Source organism: Trachypithecus francoisi, unplaced genomic scaffold (genome assembly GCF_009764315.1).
Source record: "Trachypithecus francoisi isolate TF-2019V2 unplaced genomic scaffold, Tfra_2.0 Lachesis_group0, whole genome shotgun sequence".
Taxonomy (NCBI): domain Eukaryota; kingdom Metazoa; phylum Chordata; class Mammalia; order Primates; family Cercopithecidae; genus Trachypithecus; species Trachypithecus francoisi.
In genome coordinates this window covers 96,478,693-96,498,980 of record NW_022681453.1, presented here as the reverse complement: position 1 = coordinate 96,498,980, position 20,288 = coordinate 96,478,693, and positions in this window count along the sequence as shown.

The window sequence follows — 20,288 nt, the reverse complement described above, 5'->3', positions numbered from 1 at the left end:
ACTGTGCTTTTACAGTGGGGTAGATAGAAACATGAATCTACTGGATGAGGGTTTGACTGGCAGCAATCTAATGCCGAACAGGAGGTATCTCCTCAAATACATACCTAATTTCACAGAGGTGACACAAGTGCTAGAGGAAATACACATATAAAAGTGTCTTATAATCTATAGAGAACTGTAGGAATGAGATCTATTATTCAACCTAAAATCAACAGATGTAAGGCCTTTACAAATTATTACTAAAAATGTTTATATTGAGTGTCCATATGCTGGACTTGGTGGAAGCCGATGGTGAAAATTTCATTTCAACAATTTAAAATATAGTTTTGACTTGCTTTGAAGATGATTAAAGTATGTTAAGAATCATAAGCTACATACTTAAAAATAGTTCCGAGCAAAGTAAAAAGGAAATGGTATTTACAATAACTCTTAACCAGAGAAAATCTATGACCGAATGCATTTACCTAATAAGCAAGTGAAGCCTCAGCAAAAGGGTAAAATAATAAGCCATTTGTTTTCCTAAGGTGCCTTGAAATAGGAATGAGTGTCTATTATAAGATATCATTTAGATATTTTAAGGGAGATACTTGTTTTTACAACTTACATCTTAACATCAACCAGCCAATTATATCGGCTATGTTCTTAGGTCATCAAACACATTTATACTGTGTATACTTAGTACATATTTTTATTTTAATATAATGGAAATAGTTAAGCTTAAATGTGGTAGCAGCCTTAAGCAACAAAAAAGTGACATATCAAGGTAAGAGTTAAAATGTTAAAACAAATTTAAGTACAATTCTGTAGATATTATTGAATATCGATTAAAAGCCAATCATTTCCCATCATGACACACAGAAAGCTACTTAACAATTTAAAAAAAGACCCAAATGCATACAAGTTTCTTTTATGTTTTTTTCCTGGTCATCCTAATGTTGGATTCAGAATCAATCTGTCCATACTGCCACCAATTACTTTTTATGGATATAATATAACATTTTCTAGTATCTGGAGAAGAATAAGACATATTTCATATTTATGAAGGATATGGTTCCACTATTAGGGAAGATTTTGCTTCTGTTTCATAAATCATTATTAAATCATAACATAACTGGGCACCTAGGCAGACCTATAAAGTATGTGTTCTGATTCTTGTTACCACCATGTATACTCCTAAAGTACTACTTCTTGTGTGTAAAGGACGTTGTTTATCTCCACAGAAACACAAAACGTCAGCATCCAGCCATTAATTTTCTCTAGGTTTAAGATGGTGAAGAAATACGTATCACACTTTGGCTGCCAAAAGATAATAGAATCCCCCGAAATCTCATTTCCTACAAATGTAATGATAGTCTTCTTAAAGTGAAATAGCAGAAAAGGAAGTGCAATGTTGCTGAAAAACTAGTATTGTAAATAGATCTCACTACACATTATTATTTATGTCAATATTTCACATAAGGAATAAATTTCTTTTACGTTTGGGACCTGATTTAGGATTACACAAAGGATAAAATTATTTTCCTCTCCATATTGGAGGCTATGCATATTTTCCCCTGAATAATTTTCTTTTTTCCTGCCTTTAAATAACGTAACTCTGACTTCCAATCCTCCTTTGCTCCTCTTCCAAAAAATCTTGGGATGCTGGATTAATACAGGGATATAAACATAGGGTCCCAGACAGACCAGTACAAGTGAAGCCCAGGATTTTTACAGGAGTGAAAATGGTAACAAATACATACTTATTATATGCCAGGATCTGACTATTTTCCATGCATTCAATTTTTTAATCCTCATGATAATTCCACAAGGTATTACGAAAATGATATGATCTTCCCATTTGAGGTCGAAGTCTAAACAAATTATAAACCCTTTGCTTCCTGCGGCCCTGCAGGAAGGTCTCAGGCCCTGTCTGAGAATGGTACCCACACAGAGGAAAGCTGAACTGAGTCTTGAAAAGAGACTATGTTTTAATGATATTGTTTGATCTCCTGGATCCAAATGTGACAGAAGTCAGCCAATTTAAAAAGTAAAATGAAGCAATAATGATGTTTTAGGTATTACACAGAACAACTTTGTGTATCAAATGCCATAATGAATGCAAAACTTCACATCGATACTTCTTATAGTTAGTCACTATACAAAATACTGAAAACTAAGCACTATTTTTTCTAATGATATTCAAAATTTAATGAAGATCCAACATTTAATTAAAAAAATGAAACTATTGGTTAGCAGAATTCCCTGTTTGTGCAAGATTTTATGGCAGGCACAAAGTCTCCCTGAGGCCCTTCAAATCACACCAGGTTCACATTGAGCACACAGGTATTTGGTACCTACTATGGGGAAATGACTACAGAAAAGAGAGACGGCAATGCCATAAATGTACAGGGGCCCGCCGGTGTGCAAATGAGTGAATTAAACCACGTTTTGAAAACTCAGTTAAGAGACCAAGAGAGACAAAGCTGGGTGGCTGGCAAGAAGGCCGAATAGGAGCAGCTCTGGTCTGCAGCTCCCAGGAGATCAACGCAGAAGGTGGGTGATTTCTGCATTTCCAACTGAGCTACCCGCCTCATCTCACTGGGACTGGTCAGACAGTGGGTGCAGCCCACAGAAGGCAAGACGAGGCAGGGTGGGGTCAGGGGAACTCCCTGCCCTAGCCAAGGGAAGTCCTGAGTTTTCATGGTACTTTTCAAGCTCCGGAAAGCAAATGTGACTGACGTTTGCCAGTTAAAATGTAAAATGGATGATGAGGACTACAGTGAAGTAGATAACATACTTCTTGCCTTTCTGCCTAAAATGTTTCCAAACGTTATGCTTTAAAAAAAAAAAAAAAGCTGGAATGGAAATTTTTATTGAAAACATTCCAATTCTTAGTGTTGGCACAATGTGTTTTTTTAAGTACGGGCACCCAAACCAAACCAAACTCACAATAAAAACATATTGGGGATGTGGGCCGCTAATAGTAAAGAACACAGACATGATAAACTGTAAGTTCTACATTTACAATTTGAAAGGTGTCTTTTCATTTTTATTTGTTTTAATTATTAAAGTAATCCACTGGAAAATTATCTTCATTTTATACATGAGAAAACAGAAGTCAAAAGAAGTAAAGTAAATTGTTCCGGTAATTAGCTGAAAGATTGCAGAGTTTACATTCATGTTCTAACCCAAAATGAATTTGAAGTAGATTTGAAAATTCAATACACAGTGTAAAGAAGTCTGTGATACAGCTTTATTATTTAACAATAGATTTATTTATCTTGTTATACAGCAAATATATACAGGGTACTGCTGTGTGTCAGGCACTCTAAACACTGAGAAACTTTCAGGTTAAAGATAGTAAGGCTGCAATGAGACAGAGGAACATTCTTTTTAAATCTTACTTTTTAATTATTATAGAAGCTTATGCAGTTGCAGATAAGACTGGCAGAAAAAAGTTAGGCTTAAAGGTAGAGGATGTTGAATGCTGAAATAAGCGATTTTGACTTGAGTAGTTGAAAATGTGGCTTATACACGAAATTGTCATAAACACTAGTAGATGCCCAAGCCATTACAAATTTTTATCAAAGGAGTAAAATAGAAGTCTCTCAATCTGTGAGTTATGAGCTTTTGTGAACTGTCCTAATTTTTGTTTAAATTTGTATGTGCACCTGCATGCATGTGAATGTTTTTCTGGAGACAGGGCTCAGGATTTCCACATATTTTTGAAGGACTCTGTGACCACAAGGTTAATAAAAGCTAGATTTGAGTTTTCCCTTAAGAAAATTAATCTAGCAGTCATAGGGAAAGAGGAGACTACCAAAGGCCACTTGAGAGATGACTAAGTGTAATAGTCCTAGTAAGAAGGAATTGAAACTTTGGCTGAGAAAGGAGAATCATTAACAAATGAATGAATGCCAATAAAACTTTTTTCTTCTTTCCTACCCTCACTTTTCTTCTCTCCTTCCTCTTTCCCTTACTTCTTTTATTCTTGACTTTTTTTAGACCTATACTGAAGACTTCACACAGCTTCTTACAAGAACCATTTGTGAACATCTTTTCCAAACTGCTCAGTAATGTTATTTTTGTAACTGGAAATCAGCTATGGATGGGAGCATTTACACCAATTAAAATGGAAAACACTAGAAATCAGGTTTCACACCTGTAGAAATGATTGTTAAATATTTGCAGATAGACAACTTCTCTCTTCCTTCCTCTCTTTCTCTTTTCCTTCTTTCTTCCCTGTCTTCTTTCCTTCTTTCTTTCCTTTCTTTCTTCTTTCCCTGCCTCTCTCCCTCCCTCTATTCCTTCCTTCCTTCCTTCTTTCCTTCCTTCCTTCCTTCCTTCCTTCCTTCCTCCCTCCCTCCCTCACTCCCTTTCATTTTGCCTTACTTCCCTTCATCCCTTTTGAAACTTCTTTCCTCCTTTATTTATTATCTAGTTTCTAATCCACATTTCTGCTTGATTTATACAAGATCAGGAAGAAAGTGGACATGTAGCACATACATTGAAAAAATCAAATTAAATAATTTGAATAATATTGAGCACATTGAACTAAGTTCTGTATGTAATCATTCATATTGCATATTAACCACCAATGAGACATTCTATCATCTAATGTATCTCAGTTATCTTCTGAAAATGTTTACTTCTTTGTAAACAATATTTTGGCCTTGATTTATTTTCTTGATGAATGCAATATAACATCACAGAATTTAAACATGTCTAAATAAATAGTTCTCAGTCTCTGAAATAACAGTGAAATCAAAACACAAGATTTCAAGTCCTAGCTGTGTCACCTAATAAATTTGTGACATTGATCAAGTGACTACATCTTTTTGTGCATTAGCCTCTTAACAAACATGGATTGCTAATTTGTTTCTAGCTCTAAAACTCAAAAGCTGTGCAAATATAGAATGTTTGACATAAATGTTTTTCCATATTACATAATATATCTGTGCTGAAACAAAATATAATCAAACATTCCAGTACTTAATTTACATTATCACTTAAGATATTATCGGTAAGAAGTAAGAGAGTGGGGCTACTGTGTGTATACCACAGACTATGCCGAATTATATCTAAATGTTATCTTCTGCATGCCTGCACCTGCTTGGAATGATAATATTTATGTATAACTCTTAATGCCTGTGCATTCATTAGCCATTATCTTCAGTCTTATTTATCAAATTTCTTTCCCTCAGTTACATTTAATTATATAGCTTTCTGAATATTCACTGTGGATTTTTGTTATTAATCTCTTCTAAGTTTCCTTCTGTGGAGGAAAGGGTTTCCATAAAATAAACTTTAAGAATCAGGAAAATGAGAATATGAATTCTGTAAAATAAAATAACTATATAGGTATTTACATGTACATATATGCAGATACATATGTATGTGTATATATGTAAATATACATGTATGTAAATAAGATTAAAAGTAAAACATAATGGAAGTTTTTCTATTTAATATATTTAGGTTATACATAGGCAGAGTAACAACCACTGAAAGAAAAAATGCAAAACCTAAAAAAGTATGATACACCTAATGTAAATGATGAGTTAATGGGTGCAGCACACCAACATGGCACATGCATACATATGTAACAAACCTGCACACTGTGAACATGTACCCTAGAACTTAAAGTATAAAAGAAAGCACCTATATGAATAATAATAAAAAAATTGTGTTATCAATGGCCATTCCTTTTTTTCCGAATATTAATATTTAAAAATACTTTTTAAAATATAAAAGCAAATGTTTTAAAATAAAATAACCTATATTTACTTAAATGTGTATATTTACTATCTTCGGTTCAATTCCTAAAATTAGAAAGTATTCTTGCCTCTAACTGGATGAAACATGCAGGCTTTCAGTATTACATTGTTGCTGTTACCTTTAATTTAATTATGTTAGTGTACTGAAGAATTTTATAGATTTACTGGTTATTATTATAAATGTCATTTAACTCTGATGTGGGACATTAAAATGTCAGTTTTTTTGCTTTTAGGTTAATAAAATGTTTTTACTGAAACAAGAATGGTGATATAAAATGCAATGCATAAACCCACTTTGATATGCACATCATGTAATCACAGAAACTACTCCATAAACAATCTATTTAACTCGTTTCTCCTGACAGAGTTGTACTAGGAGCTCTTACTTTTAGCAACATTACAGTGAGCAATATAAACTTACTGCCTAGTTTATTCTATATCAGGAAATTTCAGAATCTTTGAGGACTACAGAATCATTTCCTGCATTCCTACTTTGCTAGTGATACAATCATCTGTCTGATAGGATGGCTATTAGAGAAGATAGCAAAGTGGCTAAGGTATCTTCTGAGGCTGATAAAACATAGAGTGGCATCAGATAGTGACTGAGCATCATTATATAAAATTGGAATCCTGCACCCTAGAGACCTCTCACTTGGTCAGGTACATATTTATGCCTCCTTGCAATACTTACTTTCATGATAGGACAGAAAGCTTTAGTCTGTCAGATAATTACAGATTACCAGATTACTTGTGTTTTTGTTAAGTGCATCAGTATAAGTGTAAACATGAATGTGTAAACATGAGGAAACCAAAGATCCCCTGATTCTGATGAGGCAGTGCTAGTCATTTATAAGCAAAGTCAAGATCTCCTTCAGCCTCAATTACTCAATTAGAATGCCGGTGGTTGTTGCGGATGACTTAGTTCATAGCCACAGGAAAATAGAAGAAATGTACGAAAGAGGAAGAACTGGGGTGGGAGGGGAGAGGCAGCTACAATAGATGAAGGAATAGAGAAAATTTCTCAATCAACCTTTACTATATTTAATAATTAATTTTATGGAGACAGACTATTTTCTGTAATAGTCTGACTCTATTTTTGATGATTTCCTGCTAGCAAATTTTGAGCCTCGGCCCTCCCTCTTCCCCTTCTGCCTCTCTGACATGTGGGAAATCTGACAGGAATGCCCCTTCCTGCTTTGGTGATGGCAAGAAGTTCAAAGAACACAAGCTCCTGTCACACATGGGAATCCTTACCATGGACCCACCCCTTAATCATCATAAAAACCCTGAAGCTAGTAACCTTATTTAGCTCTCTCAAGCCACCTTTGGACCTGCTTGGAAGGCCTGCCAGGTTCTCCCCGGAAAGCCGTAATAGGTAAGCAATAAACTCTTTAATACGCTTTTGGTGTGTGTGTGGTGCCATCATTCTTGACATCCAAACCTCATTTTGGGTAGGATTTCACCCTAATTCTATAAAGTGGCTGCACAGAAATAAATTTGTAAGAAAAAAAATCAATGACCAAGAAGTTGGTAGACATTTTCAATAATTTCAAATGATAGATGATGTCTAAATTATAATAAAATCACCAACTATTATCCTTTGCAATCATAGTAGTTCTTTTCATTTCTCTTTCAAATTTTATGTAATATTCTTGCCCAGTGGAGATCCTGATGAATATTAATGCTTTGCCAAGAAATATTCATACAATACTTAGCAAAATGACATATTTAAGAGAGAAAAATTACCATTTTCCTTATATATTAGTTTTTGTTTTTTTTTTTTTTTTGAGACGGAGTCTCGCTCTGTCTGTCGCCCGGGCTGGAGTGCAGTGCAGTGGCCGGATCTCAGCTCACTGCAAGCTCCGCCTCCCAGATTCACGCCATTCTCCTGCCTCAGCCTCCCGAGTAGCTGGGACTACAGGCGCCCGCCACCTCGCCCGGCTAGTTTTTTGTAGTTTTTAGTAGAGACGGGGTTTCACCATGTTAGCCAGGATGGTCTCGATCTCCTGACCTTGTGATCCGCCCATCTCGGCCTCCCAAAGTGCTGGGATTACAGGCTTGAGCCACCGCGCCCGGCCATATATTAGTTTTTTAAGGCTGCTGTAAGAAGTTGGCACAAATTCAGTGGCTGAAAACAATAGAAATGTATTCTCTCACAGTTCTAGAAGTCAGTAGTCTGAAATCAGAGTACAAGCATGGAAGCTAAATTCGCTGTGGAGGCTCTAAAGGAGTTTGTTTTTTTCCTTGTCTCTGTTTTTTGTGGCTGTCAGCATCCCTTGACTTTGACTTTATCTCTTTCTGCTCTCTCCCTCCCCCCTCCTTTTTTTTTTTTGACGGAGTCTTGCTCTATCGCCCAGGCTGGAGTGCAGTGGCACAATCTCGGCTCACTTTAACACCTGCCTCCCGGGTTCAAGCAATTCTACTGCCTCAGCCTCCCCAGGAGCTGGGATTACAGGCAACCGCCACCACACCCAGTCAATTTTTGTACTTTTGGTAGAGACGGGGTTTCACCGAGTTGGCCAGGCTAGTCTTGCACTCCTGACCTCATGATCTACCCGCCTCAGCCTCCCAGAGTGCTGGGATTACAGGTGTGAGCCACCCCACCCGGCCTCCGCTCTCTTTTATGTCACCTTTTCCATTGCATGCCTGTATCCTCCTCTATGTACTCCTCTTATCTTCTACTGCCTACATCTTAAAAGGACACTAGTAACTACTTTTATATCCCCATCGCTAATCCAAGCTAAACTATGCTTCTCAAAGTCTTAACTTAATCACATATTTTTCCCTACAAAGTAATATACTCTTTTGCCATATAAGTTATGTTTCTGAGGTTCTGGGGATTAGGATGTGGATATATATTTTGGAGGGTGCCACTACTCATTCACAACACCTTCGCTAATATCAATAGATACAAAAAAACAAGGAAGTTTTCCCCTGCACCAATGCCATGTTGAGACAGAGAATATCTGGACCTCCTCCTTCACTGAATTTATGGGAAGAATTCAGTTAATGTGATGAAACATAACAATTAGCATGGATTTACCCACATGACTTCAAAACTTATCTCATCTGTTTATGACCTTTTCCATAGTCTTTGATCATTGTAATGAACCACCTGGTATTCACTCTATAAGCCCTGAATTTCTGCACCCAGAATTCTTTTAGAACAGTTCCTTTAGCTTACAGTGTCCTTCTTTCTATCATTTAATGTTCATATTGTATTATCCTGTATGATTTGTTAAAAGGCCAATTGTTTAACATGTCTAACTAAACTATAAATTAACTAAGGGAGTAAGTTCTACTAGTCATTTTTTTCAGTACTAACATAATTCCTTTTATATACTGTTACATAAATATTTAATGAAGTGATGAGTTGAAAGTGTCAATTTTTTCTTAAAGCTACACATTTATTTCTGGACTACATCCAAAGCACTCCCTATCTTTGATTTTTATTCATGACTATACTAGATTTCCTATATGACTGACTGCCCCTCATACTTGCTCTTTAGGCTGATTCCTTGGATCATCTTTAGGTTGAGTTAGGGTTTTCTGAGTCCTCAATTTCAAATACATGTTGTCCATGTCTGTTGGATTACTAAGCATTCCCCTATAGGATTCTGACCTGATTCTTCCATTCTAAAAGTCTGAGTTCTCTTGAATCACAAAAACTTAAGTTTTCATATCATCTTTATGTCTCCCGCATATTCCTAGATTCAGATAAATGAAGTAGATTGGCCACATTTGCTAGTGAGATCAAACAGATTGTCCCATATCCAGCTCCTTGAACTTAGATCCCAACTGCTTGTCATGAAAAGAAATAGACCAACGCTTTTAAAAACAGAAACACACAAAATCCCTGCTTCCATCTGCGGGGGAATATTGGATGGCTATATTGAGGCTAGAAGAGGCTATGTAGCATTACCTTGCTCTCATTGGGAACAATCCTTATTTGACCTTCATTTGTGTCATGGGCTCCCTAAAGGAGGAGATGTGTGGCTGCCTTCTTGTTGTGCAAGTTGTAGAGAAAACATCCTCCTTGCCATTAATAGCATTGGGTTCAGATAATCTGGGACCAATTTTCTCCTATGCTGCTGACTTACTTAATGACTTGGGCAAGTCACAGAATATCTCTGGTCCTCTATGTCCAGAGAGAGTTGGATTCAACGATAGAACTGACACTGTTCATGACTATTGTTTACACATGATATAATTTAATACTATTTACTTCATCCTAAACTCATTATATAGGTAATGTACCAAGCATTATGCTCCACGTTGTGATAAAGGAGACATAATTGCTTCACTCAAGAAACTCAGTTCCTCAGAGCCCAATGAATAAGACAGACAAGTAAGTAAATTGTTAGTAGCATAGATATTGTGGTGAGCATTATTGAGGTTTTAGTATCAGTGCATAGAAAGACATAATAGATGCCACGGAAATTTAAATAAAAAATAGTGAACATATTTAGGATAAGAAAATACTCGGAGAGAGATTGGCAAGTGATCTGAAATTTAAAAGACACTATCCAGATAAAGAAAGTAGAAGGATGGAATCTCAGGTAAAGGCAATAGAATATACTAAACCATGGAGGCTAGAAAATATGATACATGCAGAGAAGTAGTATATTCATTTTTTAACTTTCCAACAAATATTTATCGATCACTTATACTCCAGATACTAGTTATGCAATAATTTATAAGGCAAACAGTCTGTATCATCACAGATGGTACATCTCAGTGTTCAGAAGACAATTGCAGCTTACAGCAATTACTACCAGCTGTCAGTGTGAAGACTCAAGCCTGGGAAGAGAGGAAGCTATGGCGGTAGAGGGACAGAAATACAAAAACCTGATCTGCTGAACTAAGGGACTTATATTGCATTCAGTGGGCAATAATCACAAAGCAATAATAATTGATTATAAGCAAAGTGAAAATGTAATGAAATTATCTTTTTAAAATATCGTTCTGTGGATAAGAAAATAACAGATTGAAAGGAGATATTACTAGAGAACAAGAAATGTATTACGAGACAACCACAAGAATCCAAGAAGTCAACTATGGATTTTAAGGTAAGATACTGAATATAAAGTTATTTTAAAAAGAGAACCCAAAAGAGTTGACAATACCTTGTCTTTAAAGTGTCATAGAAGAGTCTGACATGGGTGGCAGATTTTATTCATTGGACTATTCAATAAATACTTATTGTTATTACTAATAATCTAATAGTACAGAGCTAATATAGATTCTAACCATATATGAACAAAATCAACAAAAAATTTAGCTTGTATGAACCTTCTATCCGGTTTAGTGGAAATTAAACAAAAACAAGATAAATAAGTAAATTATATGTTTAGGTTATAAGTATTACAGAATATAGAGAAGGAAAAGGAAGATTGCTACTGATGGGGGGAGTTAAACTTTTAATAGAGTAGTCAGGGCAGGCCTTATGGAGAAGGTGATAATTGAGAAAAGACATGAAACAGATGAGAAAGTAAGTCATAAGCATATTTAAAAGGATATCATACAGAAGGAAGAAACTTTGCAAATGTTTTGAGGCATAGCATGTGTCAGGCATATTGAAGTAAATAGCAGCTTGAAGGCCGGCGTGGACAAGAATCAGGGACAGTGAAACAGAGTGAGGTGAGGTGAGTCAGAGAGCATGATCTTCAAGACCATCACGAGAAGTTTGGATTGTTTTCAGATAGGGAAGATTTTGTGCCAAAGAGTGACCCAAATATACTTCAATTCTAAAAGGAACATGACATTTGATCTGTCATAAATAAACAAAAAATCAAGCAAACATGCAAAAAATCCAAAGAGGCAAGAGAATATTTCAAGGCAAGAATTGACTGTGACTTGGATATAGTGGTAGCAGTAGAGATGGTAAGAATTACTTGTATTCTGGGTATATTTTAAAAGTAAAGCAAACAAGATTTGTAGTTACATTGGATATTCAATAATAATAACTTTGTATACTAATGTAAAGACACAGGGGAGAAATAAATTTGAAATAGTAGAGAAAAAGATAGGTAAGAGAATCAAGTGCACAACAAAAGAGTGTTTTCTTAGATAGAATCAGATAAGTTTCATCTTTAGAAATGGATTAGAAGGAAGTAGCATGACTATTGATTGTGGTAGGCAGATAGGTGGGTTCCTGTGAATCTAAGACAGTTCTCTTTGAATGATGTCACTTTCTTTAATGAAACAGGAACGATGATTACTTGAGAGTGAAAATGTGAAATTATGTGTTGTACCCTGAGAAAAGAAGAAAAGCAATGCAATAGTCTGTATTAGTCCATTCTCACACTGCTATGAAGAAATAGCTGAGACTGGGCAATTTATAAAGGAAAGAGGTTTAATTGAATAACAGTTCCACATGGCTGAGGAGTTCTCAGGATAATTACAGTCATGGCGAAGACAAAGGAGAAGCAGGCACCTTCTTCACAGGGCAGCAGTGAGTGCAAGCAGGGGAAATGCCAGATGCTTATGAAACCATCAGATCTCATGAGAATCACTCACTATCATGAGAACTGCATGCTGGAAACCACCCCTATAATCCAATTGCCTCCCCCTGGTCCTGTCCTCCCCACGTGGTGATTATGGGGATTATAACTCAAAATGAGATTGGGGTGGAGACACAACAAACCATATCACACTGTTTGTGGTATATACTCTGGGGTTCACTGTCACATGCAAAGAAAAGTTAGGACACAGACACACGCAAGGAGTCTAGGAGTGGAGGTTTAATAGGCAGAAGAGAATAGAAAGAGAAACAGCTTTCTCTATAGAGAAAGCAGTTTCCCAGCAGAAAGGAGGCAAATGCGCTGGATTTTGTAATCCAGTTTGAGGAGGCAGTATCTGACTTACATAGGGCTTATAGACTGGCTTGATCAGGTATGTCCTTTACATAGTGCACAGGGAAGGCTGGTCATCTCCCCAATCTTACTATACAAGTGGGCTTTCCAGTTGATGGGTGCCATCTTGTCTGCTTCTTACTGTACACCCAGCTGGCAGAGAGGGGAAGATGGAGCTGCCATCTTGAACATATCTATTTCCTAGTTCCTGCCAGCATTTACCCATTCAGTCTCCCCACTTGCTTGTCTATGTTTGCAGATCAACTTTGCAGGTTGCGCTTTGTTAGGTAATGATTTGGGTCTGCTTTTCAGAAAAGCCATACTGAGGACTCGACTTCCATACACTTACTATCTGCCTAAGTAATTTCTTCTTAACTCCTGTGTCCTGTTCACAATAGCAAAGACTTGGAACCAACCCAAATGCCCATCAATGATAGACAGGATAAAGAAAATGTGGCTCATATACACCATAGAATGCTATGTAGCTATAAAAAAGGATGAGTTCATGTCCTTTGCAGGGACATGGATGAAGCTGGAAACCATCATTCTCAGAAAACTAACACAGGAACAGACAACCAAACACTGCGTGTTCTCACTCATAAGTGGGAGTTGAGCAGTAAGAACACATGAACCCAGGGAGGGTAACATCACACACTGGGGCCTGTCGGGGGGGCTATGGGAGGGATAACATTAGGAGAAATACCTAATGTAGATGACGGGTTGATGGGTGCAGCAAACCACCATGGCACATTTATACCTATGTAACAAACCTACACATTCTGCACATATACCCCAAAACTTAAAGTGTAATAATAATACTAAAATATAGTTTCAAGACTTCAGAATTTGAATTGCATGCTTTGGTTCAAACATCTATTCTCTCTCCATAATATTTCTATGTCTCATGAATACTATGAAATCAGTCCTACCATGACTTCTGAAAATATATTTATTTCTTATTTAAATACAAACAATAGGATTTATGCTACAACCATTATAGAAACTATTAATATGACAAATGCCTGTGCTTTGTTGTCTACAAAAAAATGTGTTTTGCCATGGTCATGCTATATAAGGTATGGCTGTAGAGATGATTTACATAAGATATTCTACCTAAACTTGCTGGTTGACATGAAAGGTTTTGCCTAATAAACAAATTGAAAATGCCAATAATGATTTTCAATAGATGTGAGAATAAAAAGACTAAACAAATTCAACATAGGCCAGATTTCCCCTGGGTGTTATTAACCCATAGATCAGCAGCTGAAGATAGATACAGGCCAGGCACAAGGCAGCAAATCAGTGTCATCCTAAGCATTGAAATGAACTCTAAAAGAAAAGCAAGACAGTAAATTGTGACCTTATCCCCTGGGTATTTACTATGTATGCAACTACACGCTCCAGAACTATATTACATCTATATAAAGAGCAGCCCTGTGTTTGTGAAATCGTGCATGGAAAATTAGTATTTAGGAGTGGTATGAAATATTTTTCCAATCAGCACTTCCTTAACTATTATTTAAGTATACATTCTTCACAGTGAACATTTTACCTAAGCTTATAAAACAAGAGAATTTTATTACAATTTATCGCTGAGACAAATCACAAAAACACTTTCATTTAAAAAAAAAAAACAGATATATAGATGCTGCAGAGGATGATGATAATACTACTTAAAACTGATGGTTCCTTTTTTTCTCGTTGCACACATCATTAAAGCAGTCCTATGAACATCAGCATTATTCTTCAAGGTTTATCACCATTTTCGTAGGTCAATTTAGGTTTCCTGGAAATATATTAACTTTGTAATTCAATATGAAAATCCATAGCAAGCTATTTGATTAAAATGTGTCCTATACTTCCCATATGTGTGTATTTTCTTTCTTTGAATCCCTTGAAGGAAGATTAATCTTAGAAACTTTAAAATTACTTTTAGTTTTTAAATTTTCAATTTTTTCAACCAGTTAACAAATTGGAGAAGAAAGGGGCAACATAAAGTCGTTCCTTGTTAACACATACGTTATGGTGTTAACACATATTTAGAGATCATTTGAAATTTAAGTGCCCGTTTATGGTCATGAAAATTATCTCTGAACATCTGTGTTCCACACACTCAGAGACAGTGAACATGGCAGTTTCACCTGGCTGGGGTTTAGATCTTATCAATACTCTCTCAACTGAATGCCCTTTGGTGCTAGTAATGGCTTTCCAATTTGTAAAGCCCTTTGCAGACATCAGGGCTTACAGAGGAGTGAAAGAGTGAAATGCAAGTAAAGAAGCAAAATATTAGTAAGAGAGAGAACATATTGTGAACATTTAGTTCCATATTTATATTTCATTTTATACCATTTTTCTATTTCATAAGATAGCCACACAAGGCCTCACTCAAGGAGGAAAGGTGATGGTTTGGTGTTCTCCTTACTCAATTAGGGCAAACATAGCAGTTTATTTCATGCGTCAACTGTGCTAGAATCACCAGGAATACTTGTTTAGGATGACCATATAATGCATCTTCATATCCAATACCCTTTTGAGAGAGAAACAGGGGGCTTTGATAATGAAGCCGGGAGACCAAGCTCAAGACAGTCTGCTTTGTTGTCACCTTAGCTAAACTGCAGATTACTCATTCCCACTCTAGGTCAAATAAATGAAAACAAATGCTTGGCTTAAAAGAGTGGAAAGAATTTGATATTTTCAGTATTCTTTCATAAAAGGGAGATAATCTGAAGAGGAGAAGAAATAATATGAAGGAGAATTTCAAAATTATAGCAAGAGGCTAAGGGCCCTGAGGTGCCGCCCACATGGTAGGACACACCTGACAATTTTTTGCACAGTGATGTCTACTGTTACAAATTAACTTATTGCCAGTACTAACTGTAATATGTATTTCTTTTCTTTGCATCCAAATATGAACTAAAATGTTTTTCAAATAGTATATTAAGTAATATATTTTAGAGAAGCGGTACTTTAAGATAAAGATAAAACAGGGGTAGAATCCAAAATTCAGGAAAATGGCAAAGAAAAAATAAACTTTTTGAGACAAGATGCATAGTGGAAACTGAGAATGCAAAGGAAACAGGCTATTGGAACAATATGTGTGCTCAAGAGAAATATACACCTCCTCAGTATCATCAACAGCATGGTGGGGGCAAGTGAGTTTCTCATCGTATATGGAGTGGGAACCATTATAATAAAGGTCCACTCAAGTCTCAGGGACTTTGGTAACTTGAGTCACTTGAGTAACACTAATAATGTGAAGAACATGCTCATGCATAAAACTTTTTTGTGTGATTTTACAAAGGTAAATCTATTAATGGTGAGAGAGATAGCTTAGAGCAACAGAGATTAGGACGACTAGTTAGTATGATATTGTGAAATATATATTTGATCCTCATCTTCTTGTTTACAACTTCTGAAATCTCCAGAATCTTCAAAGTGATGTGTCATTTGTATGCTGATGAGATGATGAATGGCTGGCAATCCCTAGATAGATTTGGAATGGGAGCTGGCCACCTGAAAAACCAAGGTGGGATTACACGGTTGGAACTTTCAGCCCTACAGGGAGGGGACATGGCGGTGCTGAAGGATATGTTGATCACCAATGGCCAGTGATTTAATAAATTATGCCTATGAAATGTAGCTTCCATTGAAAACCCAAAAGAATTGGGTTTGGGGAATTTCAAGATAGCTGAACGTGTGGACGTTCCTAAAGGGTGGCACACAAGGAGAATTACGGAATCTCCAAACTCCTTCCTCCATACCTTTCTGTATGCATCTCTTCATCTATACCGTCTGTAATATTCTTTATAATAAACTTGTCAAAATAAACAAGCATTTCCCTGAGTTCTGTGAGCTGCTCTTGCAAATTAATTGAACCTAAGGAAGGAACTATGGGAATCTGGATTTACAACCAGCCTGTCAGATGCACAGGTAGAGCAACCTGGGGCTTGTGATTGACATCAGAAGTAAGGGGTAGTCTTTGGGGCTGAGCCTTCAACCTGTAGGATCTGAACCTATGCCCAGGTAGATAGTGTCAGAATTGAATTGAACTGAACTGGAGGAAACCCAGCTCATATCTGTTGCAGAACTGATTGTTAGCTTAAGGTTGAGAGTAAACCTCTGCACACCTCGTATCAGAAGCATGTTGTGAAAGTGTACTAGGAGAAACACTTTGTTTTTCTGTACTCTGTCAGCAACTGCAGAAACATGTATGAATGGAAATAATTTACTGGGAGAGTATGACCAGAATTTATGGTAGAAATAAAAGAACTTCCACGTAAAGATTGATATGATCATCTCCACAAAATTCAAATAAAGTTATAGTACATGAAAGCTAATTAAATATGGATTACAGAACATAGAAGGAGTCAAATAGCTATATTTTTTATATTTAAATAAACAAGCTCATGAGAGTTTCGGCGATAGACAAAGATACTTAATCTCTCTGTGCCTCACTTTTCATATCAGTAATATAGTTATTTAGTCCCTATAATTATTTGTAACAGTACCTGCCTTATAGATCATTGCATTAATCATACATCAATATCATATATATGTATACACACATATATATATTCAATATAATACCAAGCTAAATAAATACTGACTGACTGGATGTGAAGTTAGGGTGGTTTTGTTGTTATTATTATAAAATGATGTTTTTTTCTTAAATGCAATAGGGCATCACAAAGTGAATAATACTAATTACGTACATTTATCCAGCCCTTGCTATGTGCCAAGCCCTATCTCAACATTCTGTAACTATTACCTTGGTAAAGTGTGTTCAGTGCACCCGTGACCCCAACTAATTATTTTGGAAATCAGTAAATGCTTCGGTCATAAAGAGGCCTGGGTGAGTATGAATAGATGAAAACACATCCATCTGATTTCCTTAAAAAAAAACAGCTACAATGCACAGGGCTCCTGATAGTGCAGCAGAGGCATTTCCTAAAAGAAGCACTGTGCTTGGTGGACTAAACTGCTCTACAGAGAGCAATGCATTTCCAATAACTCAACCTCAAATATGTCTCTCCTCAGTCATCTGTCTCTTTGTGTTATCTTTCTTTTGTGTGTTTCTGAATTCTTTTTTCTTTCCGTTTTACACATGCACACACCCTTTATGCGTACAGCGAACTGTATTTCCTCACATAGGAAACCTGGCTTTAATACTAAGCCTCTCTTAAGATATATGAGTTCTCTTAAAGTTCTAAGACACAGTAATGTCAAGCATTTGATTGTCTGAATCACCTTTATTATCCAAGGTGTAATATTATAAGGTAATTGTAATAATAAAATCCTACACCATTCTATATCATAGCTTGCCATGTGCCATTGGAAATAATAAACAAAATAGGATACTTATTATTTCCTAAATGACTCATTGGTTCAATGTTTTTAGGCCACAAAAAAAGACTGATATAAACCTATTTAACTGTGATGCCAAATGTAAATGACTATGATAGCAGTCACTGGTGACAAATGATACTGTCAATGCAATCCATGATAATTAATTTTGTATCTGTGAATGTATATAAGTTGATATTGACCTGACTTGAATACAAAAATCCCTTCTGAATTATTCAGCTATAGTGGGAAGCAAGGCACATGAGCTACAAAAATTTGTTGATCCAAAGTATATTCTGAAATAATTACTTCAGATTTTATTGACCCCAGCCATTACTCAGTGTTCACTCTATGACTCCAACTGAAGTTTTTTCTTAGAATTCTCAATGAGGCTGCATTATTAAAGCATGGCTTTAAGTTTCTTATCTTATAGGGTGATGCTATGAAAGGCATTAGTATAACAGATTAAGGAGGGCATGTCTTATAAAAGCAAATCACTAACCTTTCATGTCTACTTCTGCACTTTGTGTGCTACAATGCTCCCTAGATATTAAAAAACAGTAAATCAAATGGGGCTGTTCACTGCGAGGAAAGATCAATGTTTTTTTTTTTTTTTTAGCAGATTCCCACAGATAGCCAAAGAAACTCACTCAATACATTTTTATATGAAGCTCTTAAATATCAATACGAATTGTATGTATCCAAAGGAGAGGCTAAATCAAGAAAAACGTTAAGCAATGCTGACATTTAGGAGTTTTCCTGATAGCCATCATGAATAGAATTAGTCTGTTACAAAATCAGTCACAAAGAAAGCCTAAATTTAGACTTTCTAAATTAAAAAAAAAAAATCTACTGGAATAATAAAAAATGCTAATATCATTCTTAGATGTTACATAAAATGTACCCCATTAGAAACACCACCACCGAAAACAAAAAGACCTTTCAAATTTTCAAACACTTCCTCAGGTAGCAAATTATAGAAATGTCATAATTTTCAAAAAGAACTAGGAATTCTTTTTGAGTTTAACATTGTAGATTGCTTCCTTTTATTTGAATATTTTCAATATGCCCATTTCATTATATCATATTCTTCTGAGAACAGATAATATTAAATCCTCTAATTCAGAGAGGGACTAAAATTCTATTCTTAGTCTCCATTATAAAAGTGAAAACTTCTATAAATCTGTTGGATCCAGGATCTTAAAATTAAATATTTTACTTTACATTTCAGATGTTAATGATTACTTTCATAGAATTAATGTAATGTTTTTATTAGCAACTTGAAATTATGTGACTGTTTCAAAGGCTCTTACATCACATTACAATTTTTAAATATCTATAAAATCTTTTAGTAGTCAATTCAACAACCATTATGATGAAACATACTATATTTGCTACATTAAATCAACCTCTACTTTTAGAGAGGGTCATTCTCTATTCTTGAATGGTTCTTCCTAGTACATGCATACCTCATTTTATTACACTTCAATTTATTATGCTTTGAAAATATTGCATTTGTTACAAATTAAAGGTCTGTGGCATCCCGTGTCGAGAAAGTCTATGAGCACCACTTTTCAACAGCATATACTCTCTTCATGTCTCCGTTTCACATTTTAGTAATTCTTGCAAATTTTTAAAATGTTTTCAATATTATTATATGTGTTATACTGATTTGTGATCAGTGATCTTTTTCTACTATTGTAAATGTTTTGGGTTCCCCATGAACCACATCCATATTAAGATGACAAACATAATCAATAAATGTTGTGCGTGTTCTGATTACTCTGCCAATCAGTTCTTCTCTCAACTCTCTCCTACTCCTTGGCCCTTGTTATTTCCTGACACAAAATTATATTGAAATTAGGCTAATTGATAACATTACAAAGATGCCTAACAGTTCAGGTGAAAGGAAGAATTGTACATCATTTACTTTAAATCAAAAGCTAAAAAAGATGAAGGTTAGTGAGGAAGTCATGTTATAAGTGAAGATAGGGTGAAAGCAAGGCTTTCAATGCCAGTAAGCCAAATTATGCATGCAAAGGAAAATTTCTTGAAGGAAATTAAAAGTGCTACGCCAATAAACACATGAATGATAAGAAAGCAAAACAGCCTTATTGCTGATGTAAATTTTTAGTGGACCAGATAGAAGATCAAAGCAGCCACAACATTCCCTTAAGCCAAAACCTAATCCAGAGCAAGTCCTTAAATCTCTTCAATTCTATGAAGACTGAGAGAGATGAAAAGTTGCAGGAGAAAAGGCTGAAGTTAGCAGAGGTTGGTTCATGAGATTTAAGGGAAAAAGCTTTGTTCATAGCATAAAATTGCAAGAGAAGCA